The sequence below is a fragment of the Denticeps clupeoides genome, chromosome 12, assembly GCF_900700375.1.
Source record: "Denticeps clupeoides chromosome 12, fDenClu1.1, whole genome shotgun sequence".
Classification (NCBI taxonomy): Eukaryota; Metazoa; Chordata; class Actinopteri; order Clupeiformes; family Denticipitidae; genus Denticeps; species Denticeps clupeoides.
Window position 1 is genome coordinate 13,812,224 of NC_041718.1, and position 23,085 is coordinate 13,835,308.

At 43.5% G+C, this 23,085-nt stretch overlaps 1 protein-coding gene across 2 annotated transcripts in view; it reads left to right on the forward strand.

Annotated features, from left to right (window-relative positions):
• Nucleotides 1–3,934: 3,934 nt before the first annotated feature.
• The window catches only part of rap1gapb (RAP1 GTPase activating protein b), a 74,493-nt gene continuing 55,342 nt past the window's right edge, over nt 3,935–23,085 (forward strand). The window contains exon 1 of one of the 2 annotated variants that reach the window (XM_028997764.1): nt 3,935–4,233. The gene's annotated coding sequence lies outside the window, so the exon portion shown is untranslated. Of the gene's footprint in view, nt 4,234–4,724; nt 4,738–23,085 lie in introns of those variants that run through there. The other variant, XM_028997765.1, reaches the window with a different exon arrangement.

Below are 23,085 nucleotides of genomic sequence, written 5' to 3' on the forward strand. Positions count from 1 at the left end.
TGATGGGGCGCGAGCAGAAGACGGCTTTCATTTAAGTAAATGAGGCGTGTCATTGGGGTCTCTGGACAGTCGTTGGGGAATGGCGGTGCCCCAACAGTGCCTCACTGATCCGAGGAGCAATCCAACACTGGGGCATTGTTGTGCTTGTTTTATGAAGCAGTGAGCTCGGTAAATCTCTTCTTCTTTCACAAGATGTAGTGCTGAGCCTCTCAGGTGAATGACACAGTGCCACTTTCCGGCACAAAGCGTGAAGGCATGAGAATAATCCCCCCCCCAACCCCATTCTTACGTCTGTCAGCACCTTCATCCCAGTGAAACACCTCAGTACAATGAAGACTAAGAAGCAACTGAATTCTCCCACTCAGTCATGTCAAGTTCCATTTTTTATTACTTCAAAAGAAGAAATAAATACAAAGCATATTTGTTAGGTTGGCATCGTTTTAAGGGAAAATTAACAATAAAACCATCCTTTAACTGAAAATGATTTCAGGGTGTCTTTTTATACATTACCATTTCTTTTTTATCTTAATCATAAATCCTACTGCTTCTGTTGACCCCTGCACGCCATTCTTTTCTGCCTAATGTTCCTCTTTTTGCTGTTTGGATTTTTTTTTTGTCTAGGTGTTGATATATGCATTGTGATGAGCAGAGCTTAAATATAAAGTGTTCATCTCAGCAGAGACAACCGTAGACGACAATTACCCTGTTTTAAATCTAGAATGTGTGTGTGTAACTGTGTATGCTTACCATGATTAAAAGCCTCATGGCGGTTTGTTAGACTCACACCCTACCGCAGAAGTGAAAAATAAATTCCCATGAATAACCATTGCTACGTGTCTCCTCAGATGTCTTGAGTAGAAATTTACACTCCGGTATTAAGCGTTTCACACAGATATCATCCTCATGATATCTGTTAGACTAAAGAAATGCTCAAGGAAACCCTAGAGGAATACTTCATTGATCTTTTGTATCTTGGGAGACTTAATGGACAGTCTCTTGAAATTGCTAGAAAAAAAAACAGTTTAAGATGAACAACACATGAGTCGATTTTGGGGTTGAGAGTTCAAAAGGATTTAGAATTGACCTGGACATTTTCATAAATTAGTCCAGAAACTAGTCTTTAGTGAGAAGAGTTTTGTCCAACGTTGCCTTGTGGAAGCTGTTGAGATTCTACAGAGACCTCATCTTTGATTTTCCTCTCTTATCAGATGATGTGTTGTAACATTTAAATTACTAATGAGGAGCAAAAATCATTTTTAGCAGTCAACTGAAAATGGGTGGTGGGAGAGTGGGTAACACACTCGCCTATGAACCGGAAGACCCAGGTTCAAATCCTACTTGCTACCATTGTGTCCGTAAGCAAGACACTTAACCCTAAGTTGCTCCAGGGGGGGACTGTCCCTGTAACTACTGATTGTAAGTTGCTCTGGATAAGGGCGTCTGGTAAATGCTGTAAATGTGAATGTAAATTAGAGTGAATGTATATTCTCAATATGAATTGTGGAAATTTAAAACAAATGAGCAAAAAGACTGAATTATTTCTTTATCAGGTTTTTTTTTTTCTCACTTTAGTTTTAGCACTTTTTCTTGTGAAACAACGAGATGAAATCTCTGTTCACTGCTTTTTAGATCTAGGATTGCAGACTCTGAGAACCACCCAAACAGATCAATCTGTGTTTAAGAACAATGCCAGAGGGACTGGAATTTTTTTCTCTCCCGTAGCGTGCGACGCTCGGGTGCACAGCGATGCCCTGTTATTTCCTTAAAAGTGTCATGATTGCAGGTCCCCCACCCCCTCTCTGTTCTCCATCGACCTTTGCTGTGATTGCAGAGTTCTCTCCAAAAAATCTGTGGGGGAGGAAAAGGGTTTCCAGCATCTTGAGTCAACTGTTGTAATCGAGGAAGAGACCCCCCCGGGTTGAAGACACCCCAAGACTACGATTAGTCACGGGAGTGACTTTTGTGAAAATGCTTTCAGAAAAAAAAAAAAAAACAGGACAGGACAGGGGTCCGAACGTATCTGAAGGCACACAGCTGGACTCGAACGGAGGCCCTCCAGCTCGAGATGGGAATCCGAAGTGAAAGGGCTCAGCTGAGCGACAGGGCGTGCTGCGATCAGCTGGTCCGGGGGAAAAGTGGCCCCCCCCGGGCCTCTTCTCTCGTCACAAACGGCGCAGCCACACGGAGACGGAGCGGGGCGCGTCCTCTCATTAGCCATGCCTGCAAAGCACGTACTAATTGATGCCGTGACATCAGCGAGGCGGCTGCAGGCGCTGTTTGCATCCGTTTACTGCCGAGGAGACGGTCCACCGGGGACCCGGTCTAGCAGAAGCTTTTTAATTACAGCAAAAAGAAAAAAGAAAATGTTACATCAGCCGAGTGGATTCTGTGGCGCTTAATGACAGGTTTATGGGTGCACCGTTTCACAGCGCTTAATGACATTTTCACACAAAAATGTGGCCGGAGGAAGTGCTCCAAAGCCCAATTTTAATTTAGAATCTTGCCAGCCAATTCCCGGGTTAGACCTCTAACCTCAGTTGTGCCCTGTTCCAGATGCCTGCATTTTGATTCAGGACTACGTCACTTCAACGTGTGGGGCATAAAACAGACTGCTGCAATCATGCAAACGATGAGCCGCACTGACACTGGCAGCTCGAGGTAAGAAAGATCGATTTTTCCTCGACAACAAGGCTTCTTTTGTTTTGCGGTGAGCACATACCCCACATCTCCAGTACCAGCTGCAGTAGCCAATATTTCGAGACTGGCATTTAAAATACATTTTAAAAAAGCCGCACTTCCCATACACGGTATTTTTTATAGCTGGCAATGAGGGAGTTCCTACCCATTACCACAACAATCACAGTACAGCCAGAAACGCTGGAAAAGAACAATTTTCATTTCCACCAGCTTGACTCTTCTTTTTGTTCCTGCTGCAGGAGTACAGGAATATTGCATTGCTTCTGAGTAGCTCAGGGTTGTCCATTCTATTCCACAATGGACTGGTGCATCTTCAGGTCATCTGATCAATCTCACCTGGTTGTTAATATAAATGAGAAGCTCTGGTGAAACGTTGCATATATGCTGGAGCGCTGTTGGTTTTTTTGGGGTTTTTTTTTGCATGAGAACGGTCTCCAGCTCGAGCTGATCCTCTGCTGTTGCTCACAGCCTTCTACCTTTGCTCCAGGTCTGTGGATGTCCTTGCGTGTTCGAGTTGACAGTGAGTTTGCTCTCATTATCCTAATGAGTGAGTAGTGTTGGCCACCTACACACTGCATTGTTATTTTTTTTACACCTTACAACCCATCTCCTTTTATTTGAATGCAAATTAAGTCCTAAATGCTATATTTACCAATGAATAATCAATGTCAAAATGTCTTTTTAAACAGGGACAACTACAGTTCATTCCCAAGGAAGTGGGTGATAATGGAGCTCCGTTTTCTTGCTGTGGGTCCCACATGGGGCAGTGGTGGCCCTGTAATCAAAAGGTTGCTGGTTCGAATCCCGGTCTGCCAAGGTGCCACTGAGGTGCCACTGAGCAAAGCACCATCCCCACACCTGTCATGGCCGCTCACTGCTCACCAAGGGTGATGGTTAAAAGCAGAGGACACATATCGTTGTGTCACCATGTGCTGTGCTGCAGTGTTTCACAATGACAACCACTTCACTTTCACTTTCATGCACGCATCATCATCATCACATCATCATCAACACATGGGTTTCCATTCCACGAAAACGTCATTTGCATAAGTCACATCGTTTAAGACAGAGGTCACAGTTGTCCGCGGAAAGGTGGGGGTGACGAATGAACGAACTGACCGACTGGGAATAGTGACCCTCATTTAGGACAGGTCACCCCTCGATCATTTCACCCTTCCGTTCAAGCCCGCGTGCTCCGCCCCCTCCCTCTCTTCTCTCCGAGTGAACCACGTGACGCGCGGCGTCGTATTGATGGAGCTCTCGCGACGCGAACGCCACGCCACGCGCGGGCTACTACGCGTTACGACGCCGTCTTTACTCCGGGTTAGTAGCAGCGGTAGTAGTAGTAGTAGTAATAGTAATAGTAATAGTAATAGTAGTGGTAGGAGGGGCTTAGCAGCACATCCTGCGGCGTGTGGAGCGGAGTAACGTGCACCTGTGGTTACGCACGACAAACACACACACACCCCCACACACACACACACCCTGGACCTCAGAGATACGCGGACGCAACCGAACTGGAGATTAAACACAGAGGTAAGTGTTCGTGGTTTTTAATTTATTACATTTATATCGAGCACGGAGACAACAGAAGCTCGCGGGGTACTTTACGTCTCTGGAGAAACTAAACTGGCGAATAGCGGGAGTGACGTGTTACTCCGGAACAGTTACGTTGTAACTTAATTTTCTTTTCGGTTTTTACTAACCGTGTTGCCATATAGATTTAGAACGCCAACCTGCAGCAGCTCGGCGTGTTGCTGATTCTGAGAGCAGCAGAAGTCCGCCTGAATAATGTCTCTTTTTTTATTTTATTTCTTCGTGTTCCTGCTGGAGGGCTAGATTGGTCGCGATTGTCACTCTTTGTGTCTGCGGCGCGGTGCCACTTTGCCTCTCGTGACTCGTACACCGTTCTGTTTCCTAACTGGACCTAATCTAATTCGACTTGAATTATTAGCAGAATGTGGTTGAAGCGGGCTGTCGGAGACGGGCTCTTTTATCCCTTCGTGGAGCTGCTGGAAGTGCTTTGCTCACCCGTTGGAGGTGAGGAGAATAAAAGGAGGATGCTGAGAAGTGACCGACCATCTCAGAGGACTCGTTACCTGCCGGGATTTCGTGCGATGGCCGTTTGATGAAGCTGTGGCTGTGTCTGCATCTTCCTTGGCATTTTAATATAACGGGCACAGAAAGTACATTTTTTTGTACCTATTACCTACAACATTTTATTTTGTACCTATGATTGCCTTTAATGTGGTCGTAATGTGTTAACAGCTCCAGTAATGAGCACTTGAAAGTGAATTTTTGCAGACAGCATAATAGAAATGGTCTTGTGTTGTACCCCTACCTCTGAACTCAATAGCACCTTCCTGAGAAACCCACAGATGATTCCATAGATAAGCAAGAGCTCATTCATTACATCTCATTAGTACAAATCACCATATAATTTCCAAGTGAAACCAAGATTATTGATTAATAGTACAAAAAAAAAGCAGAAAAGTGTTAATCGTGTACGTGTTCACTCATTTGTATTCAGGAGACACCATGAAAGTGTTTGCAGATCTCACCCCGGGATACCCTCGTCAATGCTGATTAAGAAGACTAACGCCACAAAAGTGCCGGTAATTACCAGTGGACCCGAGTAGCCGCATGCACATTTGCATGAACTTGCCGCCAGGAGATGCCATCAGAAATCTCCTGCTGAACCGTATCAGCACCACTTGGCTCGATAAAATATGCCGTAAATCCAATTTACCGAAAGTATCGACTGATCTGGTGAGAAGGAGTCGCTGCGAACGCAGATTAGGACAAATGACTGGACTAAGTGGGAAATTGCCGGAGCTTTCAGGCAAGATCCATTTGCAACCACATAATGTCTCCACTGTATAAATGTGGTCTTTATTACCCCTGAAGTAACCGATTCTCCTCCCTGCACCAGATAATTAGCTCCTGACTGGAGTCTAAATGTGGCTATGGTGTTTCGGAGGATTTTAGTGGAAGGAGCATTCTAAGCATATCGGAGGTCGTCCCAGACCTCACGTCATAAAAGCAACTGGCCTTCTGTTATAGGCACCCGCAGAACACCCTTAGAACAGCTACAATCCTCTGTCCACGAGACAACAATGGATCTGTCTACAACAGAAGGTTCTTCTCTTTGTGTGTGGTGTCACCACATCTTGGCTGGAGTTTGAGGAGAGACTTCATATTTGAGAGGTCTCCTGAGAGAGACGCTGTTTGTGTGCTGTGCAGTACGCGGCAAAAGAACAGCATGGTGAAGCGTGGAGGCGGCACGATCGGGCTTCGGAGATGTTTCTGTGTGTCGGGGGCTGGAAGGTGCATCGTGATCAAAGTAAAATTCACGTGAGGACTATATCCAACATAATTACCTGAAATATGCACCAAAAGCCACGTTTCAAATGGAGACATGCGGCTGCTGAGGCACTGAAGCACTGGAGCGGTGTGTGTGGAATCAGGCATGACCAGATGAAAATGTTTAAATGCGCACAATACCACTGCAAAATGTGCAAATCAGGCATGATTTTTTTTTTTTACAGTCACAATAGATAACCGATTGCTAATAAACTGCAGACATTTTAAAGAACAACAACAATGTATAACAGTAGGAAATGGTCACATCTTAATGTTTATTTTATGTATTTATGTATTTATTGAGCACACCGCCCATCTCATATATGCTCATTCTAGCTACATCCCCATTCTTCTTCAAGCATCACTCAACTTTTGTCCTCTAAGCACCAGACCGCCTTTGTTCAGTCTTTGTCCACCCGGTAAACTGGACAGCTGCTTCAGTGCCACGGGGGCGGGTGTCCTGATGCTGTTTGCCGATTATTTGCTTTCAGGGTGACCTTCTGCATGCAATAGGGCACCAGGTCTTCAGCCAACACAAAGGCCCATTATTTTCAGCATCTCTCCAGGAGCGCTGCTAGCAGTTGTAAATAGCCACTGGCAGGAGGCAGAAATAAACCTGGGAGTCGATGGCTGGTTAAGCGAAAGCCTGGAGTGAAGCGGCGCAACAACAAAGTGAGCATACAGGCATACAGTCAGCCCTTCTGCGCTTTTAGCATAACAGATGAGGGTGATCTCATCGCTCTGTGAGTTTCTAAAATAAGACGCGCCATTGTCAGAGCTCTGGAGAGAAATTCTGGGTCCGGCAGCCTCCTGTGCACAGAGGAGAGCGTGGTTCAGGTCACACGAATCTTGGCAACCTGAGGCTTAAGAGGATAGTGGAGAGAAAAGCAAGGAATGTTTTTTTTGGTGTCTTGTATTTTGCCTACGTCCTGTATTTGGAAGTGTTTGTACTAAACTTGTATTCGTTATGCAGAAAAGGTGTACGGTTGTTAATCTGCGACCCTAGTTTTCCACAGAAGTTATTGAAATATTGTAATAAAAGGTAAACATGTTGTGCCCCTATATGATGATGACTATTATTATTGAATAATAATTACCTAGTTTGAATTGGTACATTTATAAGTGTTTATAAGGCATGCATGCATATACGCAAACAGAGTAGGAGCAAACAGACACACTGCGATGGACACTTTGAGACACACACTCTTAAGAAACCCCCTCAAGCTGGTTGCCTCCCTAAATTTGCTTAGTGCAGGATGTTATGAATCTGCCACCGTAGCTGCAGGAAGCTTTGATGTTTTGAGACAAGGACAAATTCTCGTGTCGGGGTCTTCAGGCGGGGATATTTTCAGCCGAAGCAACCGGGGCCAGAGTGCAGTGTGCGGCGCAGAGAAGGCAAATTGCTTGTGCAGATGCTGAGACAGCGGGGAGCTCGGCAGTGCAGGGCAGCATTTCATGCAGGTGCATTTCACCCCGCTGGGTATCATAACCTGCATACAGTCTGTCTGCTTCAGGCATGATAAGTTTTTGTTTGTCTGCCCGGGGGGAATAGATCTCTTGGCAGCATAGAAAAGAGGAATAGAGGAATAATAGAAAGAAGGATGGCCGCTGACGATCAGTCTCTTTAAATGACCAGTCTTTTTGGAGGCCTGTTGATTTAGGTGAGAGATTATAACTGGCAGGTTGAAGAAGGACAGTTTTAAGAAATTAATGAGGAAATATATGGTGCCTTCTCCGTAGTCTTGGGAAATCCAGTTCCTTTAATCACCGGGGTTTAGGAATAGATTGCGTTGTCAGGCTATCCCAGACGTAATGCATGGAATGCGTTCTTTTCCTTTTTTTGGAGGGTGGTAGTAGCCTAGTGGGTAACACACTCGCCTATGAACCAGAAGACCCAGGTTCAAACCCCACATACTACCATTGTGTCCCTGAGCAAGACACTTAACCCTAAATTGCTCCAGGGAGACTGTCCCTGTAACTACTGATTGTAAGTCGCTCTGGATAAGGGCGTCTGATAAATGCTGTAAATGTAAATGTAAATGTAAGATGCTGTAGCAGCTTCATATCTTCGTATTTTAATCACTAGATCTACTGAAGGATCAAATAAGCATGTTGTAAGCTTCACAGGCAGCTCGTTGGATCAAATACCAAGCGAGCCTTGATGCTCTAATAATCTCTAAATCACATTTATCTAATTTCCTGCTCTGTGTCTCTGAACTGCTGTTCTATGGTATCAAGTCAGACTATTATTAATCTGTAAGATTAAAAGAAATGCACATAGACATTTTCTCTGTGGTGTCACATCTTGCATTCCGTGGACATGTCAGATGTGCAATTTGAGGTTCCTTAATCTAGAATTCAAAGAAGAATAAAAACAGATAGGTGGAATAAAAAAAAAAAAAATTAATCTGAATTGTCCTTTTGTTTTGTGACCATATGTGATGCCCCGGTGTTATTGGGTAATCCCATCATATTTAAATGCTGTTTGAATCTCAGTGTGTGCACGTGCATAAGAGCGTATTGACTTACCTTTTCAATGTGGCCATTTTGGTAGTTGACTCAGTGGTCAGTGGTGCAGGATTAATGCTCATTGTGGGTGAAAACGTTATTTTTAGATATTCACGCCCGATTTGGCTTACCCTGGCTGTCACACAGCTCAACAAACAAATCGGACATATTTATCCAATACTCTCTGTGTGTACATCAATCTGGCTCTTGATTGTTTAGCAGCCCCCACGGTCAGTTTTCTAAGCGAGGCCCGTCTTCTGTACGCCGAAGTAATTTCACTCTAAATCGAAGGGACCAAATCTTTTTTCTAGATCTTTAATGGACGGGTAGTCCATTGCTGTGTGCAGTTGAGGGATCTCATATTACTTCATAGATCAGACAGTGTAGTGCTGGTAGTGACTGTGGCGGCCTGATGTGAGTACAGCGCCACTCTGGGCGGCCTTGTCCTCGCACCACGGTCATTTGTTGAACTTTGAACTTTGACTGCGTGACGTATTTTTGTGCGATCTATAGAATCCAAGCGGGCGAGTGTTCTTTCTGCCACTTCGAAACACACACACATGAAGCGGGAATACTCTTGTATTTGAAGACATCATGTGACCATGTAGAAAATGTGTGGCATGCATCGTGATGCATAATCGTAATCGAATCGAATTGTGAGACCAGTGAAGGTTCACACCTCTACAGTGTTCTCTCTGGGCTTTTCTGAGGATGACACCATAGTCCACGGCAATGCACATGGGAATAATACGTGCGCATTAATTTTGTAGTAGTGCTCAGGTACGGAGAAGCTGTGAAGAGAACTCATCTCTGTTTGCTCCCTGAATTTTAATAGCCACTTGCTGCCAGTGTGCATTGATTTCGTGATGTCATGCGTTCTGCTTCCCGTAGCACTTCCAGCATCTCTGTTAAATTAAATAGAAGGCTTTTCAGAAATTAACAAACAGACAGGTATGCACATATTGTTTAACTTAGTTAACTTTGCTAAGGTTCACTTAAAGGCCATGGAAATTGCTAGAGCTTTAAAGGACACGGGTAATGCACTTATAACCTGGTTTGAACAAGTTGAATGCAGCCAAACGCACCTTGTTGGCATTCTAGATGAAAACTTTAAAAAGAAAAAGCAATGTACCCATTATCTTCCCCAGTTCTTCACCAGTAAGGAGGTGCATTTGTTGTTTTTTCAACCAAAGTTTTCCTAATTCTGCTCAACTGGAAAGTGTACCAATTTTTCACATTTGCCTTGAAATTGCTTTCAGATATTCCTGATAGATTTTTGACTTTTTAATAATATTGGTAATTTGACTGCGATTGTGCAGCAGCGATAGTGGATTCATTTAACACTTCCCAGTGGGAGTATTCAAAAATGATTTTCACTCCTGCAGTACTGACTTAAAAGAATTTAGTCGAATGAACCAGCAGGCTTATTCATTACGTTTGTGCTTTTATTTCTATATCTCTTCTTTGTTTACCTTGGCCAGTCTGAATCTCTCAATCATCAGTATGAAGGCGTTTCAAACACAAATGTTTCTCACTCAGATGTGCAGTACTACTCACCTGGATGTCTTTGAATGTTTGTTTTCACCCCCCTGCACACGCTGCCGCTGCTACCCCCTCTCGCTTGTACCCATGGCATAATCATTATTGTGATTGAGCCTTAAACCATTTTTGATAACTGCTCATATTGTACTATTTCTTGAAAATATAATTTATTCCTCTTGTTTCTCCTTCTGCATTGAGCATGTTGTTGACAAAAGCATTTCCCTCGGGATAAATAAAGTTCTTCTTATCTTATCTTATCTTACCTTATCTTATAAGAGTCAGCATCGGCTGTACTGCTGGCCTTTTTTTCTGCCTTCTACGATCCTAATCAAGTGGGTCTGCTTTGATTGGACCTGGATTAAAATAATGAATGTCCTAGTCCTCAGCAAATGAACCTGTAAAACATTTTCCAGGTCAGGTTCTGTGCTGTTATAGTTACTGAATAATATAGAGGAGCTGTCTGGGGACGTTCTGCTGAACATTTAATAGGTTAATTATTAACCTTGTAAAATTAAATATATTTCCTCATACATTAAACAAAAATTCTGCATTAACATGGTGAGATGAGCAGGAGTAGATGTAGCAGCGCATGCACTATTTTTCATCTGGCACGCTGTGCTAAGCATAGGGCGTGTTCATTATTGTCTAAGGTCTGCACATATAACATGTTTTTTGCAGCTTTATCTAGTATTATCTATTTTCTGACCTCACACTGGTGAACATCCCCACGCTTTGTGCATAGCACTGCCACAAATTGAAAATAGTTTTCACTTGCATCACTCAATATGCTTTTTAAAACCACTGTTTTAATTTGTAAGAATGGACATCACGGGAGCCTGCTTTTGCCTTGCATAACAGATGTCTGCAGGGGGAGGTGTGACATTCCTGTGTCGACGGATGTGGGTGAAGATTCGACACCCCGGTTTTTACATGCCTTTTGTCCGACGGCAACGTGTGAAGTATCAGCCGTCAGGACCGCCCACCCTCTTTGTCTTCCCCAAATGGGAGGCACCGGGGGCGTGACATCAGAAACAACAGGTTCTGATTGGTCAGTGACAACTTCCTGTAGGCCAGTGACAACTTCCTGTAGGCCAGGGGTATAAAAGTCTGCTCACATGAGAAAAAAGGACCTCTGAGCTTCTTGCTCAGGGGGTTTTCCATCGGAAGCCGGGAGGCTTCTGAGCCTTTCTCTCCCCCTTTCTTTCTCTTCTCCCTCTTTACTCTTTCTTCTCATTTTTATTTTCTCTGTAACCTTGGTACCATTTTACATTCAATATTCACATGTAACTACAATAATTATTTACCGGTGTTAATAAATTAGAAACTGTTCATTTTTAACCTCTATTGTGCCATGCCTCTTTCTGCCAGGTAACATCAAATTGGAGTGGTTGAATACAGTGCTTTGTGTGGAGGGAGAAAGAGTTTTTTCTACACACTCTATTCTCTTCTCTCACACCACATGGTCTTCATTGTTTTTAGGCTCCCGTGATGTCCATTCTTACAATTGATAAGCAGTCAGACACATACCCACACGAGGTCAGAATCTGAGGTCAGAATGAAAAGGGTACACTGTATGTCTTTAATATTTTATTTACAAATGCCCGATTTGAGCTTGAATCCTCCATTTGTATCGCGGCAGACAAATTGGCAAACGGCTGCTTCCTGTTTCAGATTCACAGACATGGTCATGGGATGAATGCTCTGAAGCTTGTTTTGCTTTTTTAGCCACTGATTCGTGCCGTGATTACAACCTTGTTGCATTTCAAAAGGAGCCTAGCAAGTCATTAGAATTCCTGAGCATAAAGTGAAAGGAGGAAGAAAGGGGTACCGCGTCAGCGCTGGCATTATGGCGACTTACTGTTGTGAGTAGGACTGCAATGGTGGATATAAGGATGGACAGAGGTGAATAATTCAGAAGACTATCTCATTACATGGCTGTGGTTTTACTGCATGAATGCAAAATTCACTTGCATTCACAATCTGCTGGAAGTGTCTGCGCTTGACGCTGAATAAAAAGCATCTTTCTGCTTCTGCCCTGCAGTCTTAGAAAACCGCTTCATGTGCCCTCTGCCCCCTTCTTTCAGTCAGCAGATTTGTTGACTGTAGTTTCTGTAAAGCAGGGTCTCAGCAAACGTGAGCTGTGAGGGACCGGCAGCCCCCCCCCCCCCCCCCCCCCCCCCCCCCAAGGGCACAGTTTAAGCCTTTAAATTTAGAGTTTTAATAGCTTCCAGACCTTTAAAGGCCACAGGGGTAAGTTCGGGATGCCTGATCCCTTATTCAGATCCATCTTTCATAGATCCAGTACACCTCCCCATGTTTATCGGAAAAGATACTGCGATGAGATGTGATGAGATCCCTCCCCCCCAGTCTTTCGCTTCAGCCTTTCAGCCCTCATGTATTTAAAGGCTTCTGGTGCTGAACGCTTGTCAGCTTTTGCTGTCTCTGTTCTGCAGTCACACTCACCTGCGTGTGAAGTGAAGATATGGCTGGCAACGCGTCCAGGCAGAACTGCCGTCCCCTTTATCCACTTGCTCTCCTGTGCACCAGATCAAAATGAACTCTGATGGGAGTTTCTGGTGGAGTTTTCCGATGTCGCCTCTCCCGTTATCTTCTTCAGCTCCCATGCAGTTGTGCGCATGCTTTCTGTCCATTGCCATGCACAGAGATATCAAGATGAGTTGTAATTGCTCCATAACGCATGTCCTAGCTGTGTGGCGGAACTGACTGGTCAGTATGAACGCTGGGAACGGCCCTGGAACCCGTTCAGTTCTGTCACACGAGAAAGAGCTGTCTCATGGTGACAGCTCCTGTTTTTCCTTTCACTGATTGCTGATCCATGGCTTACAGAGGCTTACAAGGAGAAAAAGAGTTTTTTTCTCATTAGGGTTATGCTTAGCATATCAATGCAATTTGCCCGTCTTTGATGTTGCATTATAGCATAAATGAAGAGGTTAGTGTATTCTTGCCTCTGTTTCCCAATTTTAACATTAGTGTCATACCATGCAGGATGAAGGAAGAGGCACAGGAGCGCAGCATAATTGAATAAATGAACAAGCCGGTGCGATGGCCAGAAACCCAAATGAACAAAACTATAAGATTCATTTAGTGCAGGACATGGGGATGTGGGAGAGAATTACATATGAAAAGTCAAAGTGATCGTTTTTGTCACTGTGTTACAGAGCACAGCCCACGCTGCACACCAAATGTGTCCACTGCATTTAACCCATCACCATTTTGGAGCAGTGGTGAATCGAGATTTGAACCCGCAACCCTTCAATTACAAGTTCACTTGCCACTGCCACTGGTCCTAATCATTCCTACCTAACAGGCATCACATGTGGGTGATTAGGACCTGGCGTGACCCATGTAAATGGGTGACACCTGGTTAGCCCAGGGCCACCGAGGCGACACAGTAAGCAGCTTACAAGGTTTGACCAATTCAGCTGCATGCTTCCTCACATGGGTTGCAACTCCAGTTTTGTGAAATCAATGCTAAGATGCAGTGATATTGAATTTATATATTATACATTATGCATTATATAATGTGGCATATTACATATCCCCCAACCCAAGGCCTCTGTTTACATTTTGTTGTGTGAGTCACTTCTTAACATAATAACTGCTGTGTGTCATTTATGTATTTAGGATGTTGTTCATATTCATGTGCATATTCTGCTTTTATGTTGTTTTGTATATTGTCTGTTCCTTATTCACTTAGAACTGTACAGCTAAAAATATTCTCTTTGTGAGAGTTTCATCCTTTTATTCCTATTCTTTGCTAAGCATATACTGTGAATTCAGTGACTAATGCAGTACATATGGGCCAAGAGATGTTCAGTTTCTGCACATAATAAAGCAAAAGCCAGATTTCCTGCCACATTGGCTTTACATGGCTCTCCGCCACCTTCCAAAGTGAAAAAGCAGCGTATTGCACCAGCCTAGACACTGACTCAAAAGGTCAGAGCAGCAGGAGCTGTGGATTGAAGAGTAGTCAGTCTAGCCTTTGGCTTTGACCACTGGCATGACCATCTTTGCTGTTTTCAAAACCCCAGATGTAGTGATTACTGCAAAGGCCGCCTGCCTTGGACTGGAGATCAAAAGTGCACAAAGCCTGCAGAGAAATCTACCTTTCCTGGTTCCACCTCCTCCCGAATGTTTCAAATTCCTTCTGCTCTCCTGTTTGTACGTGCCATGCTTTATAATATAGAAGGCTTGCTCTAGAGGGTTATTAGGAACACTGGATGTTGAGATGTTCGATTTACACCTACCCTCCAAGGTATTTATGGAAAATTATAAATGTGAAGTGCTGCAGTTGTGAGAGTCAGACCTATAAATATGACCTGCATCAGAAGGAGTGGGAGGCCGAAACTGTTTGTATGCTTAACAGAATCATTAATGTCGCAAGGTTGAGGTTATAGTCTCAGATGTGAGTCACGCCACTGGCAACAGCTTCCCTCCTATCCACATCCACTTCAGAGCAGATGAATAGATGGTCTACATTCAGCCTGTACTGTTTACGGACCCCCCAATACCAGAGAATCTTTGCATAAATATACATTCACTACATTCTGGTGTAACCCTTTCATAGCCTTTTATTGTCCTATTGTTAGGCTCATCTCTTGTAGATGTACAGGTGATAGTTTTGTGTGTTGGCAGAAGTTCATTCATGTTAGCAAGATGCAATATACTCTTACAGGGGCAGTATTTATTTCTCTTAAAAAGTGAGTATATTTCTGGCCTTACTGAGTAAAATGCAGTTTAATTCATTAATTTTTTTTTTTTAATTAAAAAGTAGAGTATAATTCTCTTATAATGAGTGGGTATGAGAGAGTAATCTTTTAATGATGTGAGTGTTATAAATAAATTAATATAAGGCTGAGTAAAATGTTTAATCTAGGCTTTAAATAATATGCATATGGCCCATCCATCAATTAATCTGTAGTGAACATATGGGAAGAATATTAGATGAGCCAGAAGAGATTTGTGGCAGAAATGCTGGAAATACGGTAATGAAGCTCCTGACCACCCCCCGGACAGGAACCAGAGTGGTGTAAGTGACAATTTTGGGTCAAACGAGCATATGTGTATTAAATGAAGGCTCATTTGACTGCCAAAAGAAACCTTTATTCAGGTCATGCTGAGTCATTAAATCAGTTTCCTGAGCCCCTGGCATCATGTGACTGTGTTAAAAATATGTAAATTTTTTTCTCTTTTGTATCAAGAAGAAAAGGCTGACACCACATTCCCCCCATTCCCCCATTCTTTGCCAGTTATACATCGCCACGCACAAACAGAATCATTTGTAGTCATCGTAGTACAACACACAACATCCATGACATAGAGGACCACAAACAATCAACAGATCTTTTTTGTTGCTTGACGAGCTGTGAACAAGGCAAAGCCTCTTATCTCGCCCAGTCCCTTATCGCCTCACCCATTCCACACACTCCATATGTCAATACGTCCACAGTGCAATTGAAAGGTGTGGTTTATTTCTATGGCAGCCAAAATGAATATTTAAAAATTAACGCAATTAACAATTTTGTTTACGTTCTGTGCAGGAATGACATCTTAGTGATGATGGAGAGTGGCAAGTTTATGTTCGTGCTTCAATTATACGCTTTCAGTATGTTTTCTGGATGATGGGATTAACGATAGTTCCATTTTGCAATCTTTTCAGCACAAAAGCCTGCGGCCCTAGGAGCCGCAAAGTGCATCTTACCTTAAAATTATTTAATTCTCGCTAAGCCTGTATAGATCAGTACATGTCACATATCCACGTAACGGGAAAAATCGAAACTAAAAGCACAAAACAACTAAATCTACCTAAACAAAACACTATTCCAATGGCAAGCACATAAACAAGCAAACAAGCAGAAGTCTGAGAAAAACCTTGCTGGCCTACGTGCTAAATCATGTATCGGGTTGAACACTCTGAAGACTGAGGTACTCACTGATCAAAACTGACTGAACCAGTTGCAGAAAAAAAAACTGTGTTTACATTCAGACTGGTAGTCGATGTGCCATGTGTCACCCGGAAACAGATGCAACAGGGCTCTTGGTTAATGATGTAGATTGTGGGGCTGTTTTATCATCTGGTGCAGTTTGTTCACTTTCATTGCAGCAAAAGGTGCGGCTTGCTGAATGTGTGCAAAGTTACTTTACACATGCTCATTCGTCTGTCCTGTTGACCAACAATTGATAATTAAATCTCACACATTGTTAAAACAGCAATTACGATATTATCATACACATTGTATATCTACATTTACATTTACAGCATTTATCAGACGTCCTTATCCAGAGCAACTTACAATCAGTAGTTACAGGGACAGTCTCCCTGGAGCAACGTAGGGTTAAGTGTCTTGCTCAGGGACACAATGGTAGTAAGTGGGATTCGAACCCGGGTTTTCTGGTTCATAGGCGAGTGTGTTACCCACTAGGCTACTACCACCCAGCTAACACAACAGAGAGTGGTATCGTTTTTCGGAAATGTGATATGAATCAGCGTTTAACAATACAAACTGAGAATTGACTGAGCTATTGAGAATTTCAAAGTAATTGGTGCTAGCCTGGTGGGTAAGAGACTTGCTTATGAACCAGATGACCACAAAGTCACAGGTTTAAACCCCACTTACTACCATTGTCTCCTCAAGCAAATTGCTTAACACTTGAGTGTCTCCGAGGGACTGTCCCTGTAACTACTGATTGTATGTCACTCAGGATAAGGGCGACTTGTAAAGGCTGTAAATGTAATTTGCAATAGAGGTACCTAATTTTTTGGGCCACGATTTCGGTTAGTTCTCGGCACATATTTGTGCGTAAAGAGAACAGCTTGCACATTATTTTCTTGTGTTTTATCTGAAGTGCCAAGTTAGGTCTGTTCAAAAGCATTTTTATTGTTGTTTTGCTGTGGTTTGTAACAGTTGACAAGCTGTGTTATGTGGTGTATTTTGCTTTCACTTTTTAACAGAACCACTTTGAACTGTCATTCAACTGAGCATAGTGATGTTGAAACACCAGTAGTTAATAGAGGGATAGTAAGATAACTGCATTATTTCCAGTTACAACAGTATGAGAGGGAGCGAATAATTAATTGCAAAATGCAATTTTTTAATCGATTGACAGCCATTTATTTCATCTGCTCTTCCTCCATCCTCAATATCTTTTTCTTTCCTCCATCCATCTCCAATATTGTTTTTGTCTCTCGGCAGGCTGTTTCCAAATGTCTTGATATTCTGTTTGTTTTGAAGCCCACTGGCACCATTATATGCACCATTATGTCTGCCATTCTGTTCAGTCCCATAAGTTTATTATGTTTTCTTGTGAGCGTATCTCTTTTTTTCTGATCTCTGTTGGTGTACAACTAATGTCCGGAATGCCTGCAGCTCTCCAGTGCCTCTGCCCTCCCCATGCCTTTCCCCAAAAATCTTTTAGCTTTTCTGCTTTATTATCTGGCCTTGTGTGGATTTGCATACAATTGCATTGTTAGATTTTATTAAATATCATTACACCCGGTTTTATTTTGAAATATAGCATATTTACTCCAGGTAAGCATTGTGCTATTACGGATCAGATAATGGTTCTGCAGTTTCTCATTGCTTTAAATGTAGACGTTGCATAATGGAATAATAACCAAAGTGATTCTGTATTATTTCATTCCTCTTCGAGCCTGCAGATCTCTGTTGTGTGTGTCTGTGTCTGTGTGGGTGGGTGCTCTGTTGAGCAGGCCACACGTAGGTGTAGGTGCTAGTGCACGATGTGTCATGGTGTTAATTCATCCTCGTGACGAATGCACCGACCGGCTACCGTCTGCACAGCCTGCACAGGTTTTGTACATCTTCTCATGGGGGGGTGGATTAGCGATGACCCAGGTCAATGGAGGCCACATCAGGTTTGTGACACATGATCAGTCACTGAGTGCTATTAAAGTTGACTGGGGAGACCTCAGCTCCGTTATGCTTTACATCAGCCACGATGGATGGTCGGATTGCGTTGCCACAGGTCCCAGGACCAATCAGCAACTGCTTACTAGAGTAAAAATCATCACACGTTAGTAAAAAAAGACATATAATTGTAAATCAGTGATTACACAGTAATTATTGATAAGGTGATGGCATATCATTTTTTCAATCCACAGAGCTGGACAATAACTTAAAAACTATATGAGGACCATTTCTGACACATTCAGTATTGATCCAAGAAAATGTCTTAGGTTACTCATATGACCGAATCAGCATGCAAGATTGCTTAAAATCTGGGTGATGATTTGACATAGGATGAGCTAAAAACAAACACATTAAAGGAGAGTGATAGGAATATTAGTTGTAGGGATATGAATGTTTTGAAATTATGCATCACAATGCCATTTTAACTTGCCATTTAAGTTTAAAGCTTTTGTTTTGAAGGTCATTAAGCCTTTGGGCTCTTCCAAAGAGCTCCTGCCATCTAGACCACACTGCCCATACTATGAGATTAATATAAATGTTCTGGTAGGTGGGTCTCTAGGATCAGGATTGGGAGAAACTGTTCAGACACCTGTAGAACAACCTGTATAACAAGGTAAAATGGCTCGGACACACCATCTGTCTCAGGTCAAGGGTCACAGTGAAGGCAATCACGGGACCTGATGATGTTATTATAAAAGGACATCAGACAGCAGTTGCTTGCAGCAGGTGGCTGCAGCTCATATTGTGCACGTGACAGTATAGTGTCGCTTCCTGATTAACAAAAAAAAGAAGAAAATTCATCTTCAGCTTCATCACTGCGGCTTTCATTATAAAAGCACTGAGTTTCAGAAACGAGGCTGCAGCTCTGCACAGACAAGGACAGATGAACTGTCCTAGCCGTCCCTTTGTTCCATGTCAAGATAAATGGAATGAAAGTGGGTCTTTGTTCATCTCAAGGTTTGCACATGTTTAAAAGGGATGTAAAAAAAACCAACTCCTGCCCACCTCATGTACATATGAAAGTTTTCACATTCAACCTCAGTGTTAAGCAAAAGGCAAACGGGGTTAATTTTTTTCTTCTGAAGAATCTGATTGGGCAGCGCAATACAAAGACTCATGTTGATTACATTTTACATCTTGTATAAATTATTTCTTTATAAGCAACGTATTTACTTGACTTGATAGGGGACGGGACATTTATTGTGACTCTCGTGTTATTGCAGATGCCACACTGCACTGTGTTTCCTCTCTGGCGCAGTGATTTCGCTTTCAGTGTGTAAAAGTTTTGTGCGCGTGACTGGGTGTACAATTGCTTCTTGACTCGTCTGGCTTCTGCGGGACGTCCTCCACGCCAGATCTTCTTATCTCCTCCTGCTGTCAGACCCCTGTTTTCTATAGCTGCTAATTACATACTAATTAGAAATGGTACTGGTGGGAATTATTGAAGCCCATTACTCATGCTCATTAGCTCAAATAGCCTGACAAGGCCAGTTGTGCCATAACTGATGTGCTGCATTATCGTTTCTGATGAGTATCATTATCATGTGGGCTTTTTTTTTCAGCCAGCCATGTTGGTTTTGTTGGTTTCCTTCCTCATGTGTTTAAGATATTTGCAGTGACATCTGTCACCTTATGATGGGTAAAATGACAGCCGCGCTGGTTTCGCCCATCAAATTCTCCATGAATGGCAACTCATTTCATCTCATTTCCTTCTTTTGCAGATCACATCCTGCACTGCTTGTCTGGTCGCCATGACTCTAGAGATAACAAGCTTTCATGTTCATTCTAGATGCATAAGCCATAGTCTATAACTGTTTAATTGTTTGCTGTGCTAAATGCAAATGTTGATTTAAATGTGGTCTTGCGGTCTCCATTGTATTGCTTTTTTTCTCCATTATTTACCCGTTCGTGGGTTAACCCTTCTGTGCTCCACTCTCCATGGGTTCCCATTTGCCCACACAGTGCAGATGCTGCTTCAGTTTCACAGCTTCTCTTATTAAATAATTGATATTCATGATGCTCCCTCATGCAGCTGATCGTTTCAGGTCTGACTGCCTGGATCCAACACTCCCTCCATCTCCACATCATTCCTGTTGCACAGTAATTAATCCCTGAGTGTCAGGGGCTGTTGCCTAAATCATCTGCAGCATTGGACACGAGGACCTTGTGTCCACACAAAAATGTAACAGGGGGTTCGACTCCTCGATGATATATAGCCGAAGGTGGTGGTAGCAGCCTAGCGAGTCACACACTTGCCTATGGAGCAGAAGACCACAGAGTTACAGGTTCAAACCCCACTTACTTGTGTCCTTGAGCAAGACACTTAACTCTGAGTGTCTCCAGGGGGACTGTCCCTGTAACTAAAGGGCTCTGATCAATGGCTGAAAGGCACAGTTGGCCGAAACATTTTCAGATCATCTTATTTAAGGAGGAGGATAAATTTTAGAATTTATCAAACACTTTCAAGCTTTGAATATAAATTTTTTTAGTAGTGCATTAGTAGTGCTAATGCTGTCTTAATTAGGCTCATTAAGTGAAACAAAGGCAGGGTGAGGGGTCGGGTGGATGTGACAGACCTGCCCTGGCAGCTCCTCCTGCCCCGATTAAGCGGGTCATTAAATGTGGCCAACCTGGTGGACGTGTGAATTGGGCCTGGTTTTCCTGTGGATGGATGAAAGGGCAGCTAAATAGGTTGGAGATAGATTGTGTCTGAGTGTTGACTGCTCTATGGGTCCTGATCGTGGATCTCAGGCGTAGACTGACCGGGATGATGGTCTGTTGCCTGCATGTGAGATTGAAGCATAGGTGGTTCTTGCTGTCTCACTAATGAACACCGCATGCATGCCTGTTAAGCAGAACTGAGCAGGATTGAGCACCTCTGGTGAATACTGTTCAGGATTTGCTCATGGCTCCTTCTATGGGGATTCTGTTAGCTCCTTGCCCAATCTGGGGAACCAGCATGTGTGTGTGTGTGTGTTTGTGTTTGAGACAAAATAGGTCTTGCCTGCCTGGGTTTGACATGATCAGACAATTTCAAAATCAATGCACACACAAAAGTTTTGTTTTTTTTCACTCAAATGCAGCACTTAAAGTGAAGTTCAGCCCACAAATTGTCCATCATTTTCCATTTTTTTGCACACAGTCTTTGATCTAGCATACATCTCTGAGATTGGGGCAGGATGCATTGAAATGAGTCGAGTGGATAAATTTCATATCGCCGCTTCCTTCTCCACGCCTCTCCTAGATGGAGACAGCTATGCTTCTTCATTAAAAGCCAGCATCCTTTCAGAGGCTGTCTTCCCTCTGCCAGCTCTCGCTGCCGTACCAGACACAACCCTACCGGGGCTGCTTTGGCTCTTCTCCCACATCTTCCCAACCAAATCTCATTTTCTTCCATTCTGTGTGTGCATTTGACCCGTTTTCTCCATCTGTCCGACTCTAATTCTGATGCTGCCTTTGTCCCTGTCCATTTTTCTTTCCATCTCTTTCCCTTGAGCTCTTTTGTTCTGTGTTCCCATCGCTCCCTCGCTCTCATTCTCTTACGGTGAATGCGGCGTTCTCCTGAGATGGCTGTAAATAAGGCCACGTTGTGGCGGGGTTGTCTGCATGCCCGTGGGCTCCCGCAGATCACAGGGGAGATGAAGTTTCATCTGAGGGGAATGTTGAGAGTGGGGGTGGGCTCTGGTTCACAGCCCATCTGCTTTACAGCCTGAGTAAACCGGCGCACCGATCGCTGCAATCAATTCCAACAAATCCGAGAGCCACTATCTGGCACGGCACCCATGTCTATAAAAAGTACACACAGGACCACGTGGCTAATCTTGCTATGGCAATGTGATAATAAGATTATGCAGATTAACATAAAAATATTAGTTTTTTTTCTGTCTGAAGGAGCTATTCCAGTCCATTAAGCCATTCCTTGCTGTCATATTGTGTCTTGCTTCGTAAATGATCTGCTCAGTAAAGCACAACCGCCATAATTCACTAAATAAATCTCTGCTGAGGATAGCTGTTAACCGCTGTACTATGGAATTATGCATCACAAGGACAGTCAATAGTCTGTAGCTTCAGTATGGACAGGAAAAGGAGTTATTATGTACATAATTGATTGCTCTTGTTTTTTCCTGTCTGATTTAGCTGCCAATGGTGCCCAATCCATCTGGAACCAGTTTCCTACCCTTTATCAGTTAATACCCAGACTCTCTCACTGCAGGGGCAGTAGTAAAGGGAAAGGCATTTATGTTTGAAGTATCGCAAGTGACAAGAACACATAAAAAGTCTTGAATTTGCATACAATGCTGCTTTTGCTCCAATTCATCAGGAATCTTGTTTCATTTCTTATCTTTACCCACATGTAATTTCGGGGCCCTACGCACATTCAGTTCTACCTGCCAGCGTTGCGACGTGTCCCTCATTCCATTTTTTTATTAAAGGTCTAGAATGTAGAATAGAATGTATGTGCACATCAATAAGCACTGCTGGTGTCAATCTGGTGGCATGAACGTGTTTATTAGCAAAACTTTTACCTGTGCTTTCTTCCCCACGCCACCCCAAGTCATGCCAGAATGCAGCGAAAGAATTCCACCCTGTGTTAAGGTAACCAGATAGTACAGCCCTGCGGTACGGTAAATGGTCGCTGGGCGGTCCAGTACCGCCTCACTGAGGAACTCAAGGAATAATGCTGGAGGCACCAGACTTTTGTGTGCAGGTCACCATGCCAGACAACAAGAGGGCTGCAGTCAAAGGGACCGGGTCCTCCAGAACCAAGGAGGACCAGCAGTGCTGGAGCCCTGTGGTTGCCACGACTGCCCCCTCTGCCAGTGATAGAGCTTGGGAAGGGGGGGGGGTTCACTATGATGCCCAGGGGGGGCGCACAAAGCCGGTGCTGGGAGACCTGATTAGGGAGTCTTGGTCGATCGCAGCTTAGCCCAATTCAGACTGATTGATCAGGGCTTTTTAAAGAAGGACAGCAGCTACAGAATGGGGCTGCGGCACTGTCATGGAGAGACTGCTGCTTTTGGCCCTT